General features: G+C 44.6%; 1 non-coding gene across 1 annotated transcript; it reads right to left on the bottom strand.

The window, feature by feature from the left end:
- Positions 1 to 567: 567 nt before the first annotated feature.
- On the bottom strand, positions 568 to 639 carry TRNAG-UCC (transfer RNA glycine (anticodon UCC)). Its single transcript has one exon. It is a non-coding gene; the product is annotated as a tRNA-Gly (tRNA).
- Positions 640 to 1,161: the final 522 nt, after the last annotated feature.

Genomic DNA, 1,161 nt, shown 5'->3' with positions numbered 1-1,161 from the left:
CTGGACGTTGAAACCGGGCCAGCTCCTTGAAAGGCAACTTTGCTAACCACAATACAACCGACGCCTCTCAAGGAAAGAACTTTTGCGTCGCTGCTTTGTGGTCGCGCGTTCTCAGAGCAGCCGTGAATCTCAAGCAACAGTGTGCATTTGCGGAGAAAATAGCAACACACGGGCACCAAGTCCACCATTATTTATCTGCTCATAGCGAACAATATACGCTTGGGCATGGCTGTTCTGCCGGCAGCCGTAAGAATTCCGGTCCCTCAATTCTCACGGCACTCGCCTATCATTGGCTGTACATGATCACATGCGCAGCGAATTATCATCACACGCGGCTAGTGCTTGCCGTTTGCTATTTATAGCTTCATTGTATCAATATTATTATTATTTATGATTCTTATTATTGTTGTTGTTATTATTTATAGCATTTTTCATTTATACCTCTAGCACTGCCAATCGGAAGAAAAACGCCATTCTCACGGCTGCCGGGAAAATAGCCACTCCCTATACACTTGGCAGTGAATGATGACTTTTATCTCGAACTCAGCATACAGAAAAAAAAAGGCGTGCGTCGGCCGGGAATCGAACCCGGGTCAACTGCTTGGAAGGCAGCTATGCTAACCACTATACCACCGACGCCACACGGCAGCGTACTGTTCGCGAACGGATTTGAATTGGATGCACGCGATGCACGTAGACTGAAGTAGGTCAGCGGTTTTTTTAGGACAGGCTTCCTAGAAGTGAATCTGCGGGCCACCAACAGCACCGCTGTGGATGGAGATGAGTTCGGAGGTATGCCATATCGGTCGATGCTGAAATTTATCCCCCACTCGTGTTTATAGCAAGATCTAGTCCGTAGAGCTGCTAACACAATATATAGATATCTCAGTACGCCGAGGCCACCGGGAACTAACGTTTAATAACCGCTACTCTAATCAACTACAATGAAATCAGTCTTGATTAGGTGCACGCGCATAAATGCTCGGACATTGGTATATAGAAGAGAGCCCGAGCGCACAGGTCTGAAATGGAGCACTTGATAAATTAATTATTTAGATTGCATAAAAGGACGATACAAAATTGTTGATTTTTAATATGAGCGATGCTAAATAAAAATAAACGTTGATTACACGTAATTCTAAGCAATAAATGCATACAATA

This window comes from Amblyomma americanum, chromosome 9, assembly GCF_052857255.1.
Source record: "Amblyomma americanum isolate KBUSLIRL-KWMA chromosome 9, ASM5285725v1, whole genome shotgun sequence".
Classification (NCBI taxonomy): Eukaryota; Metazoa; Arthropoda; class Arachnida; order Ixodida; family Ixodidae; genus Amblyomma; species Amblyomma americanum.
This window is presented reverse-complemented; position numbering and strand designations above follow the sequence as displayed.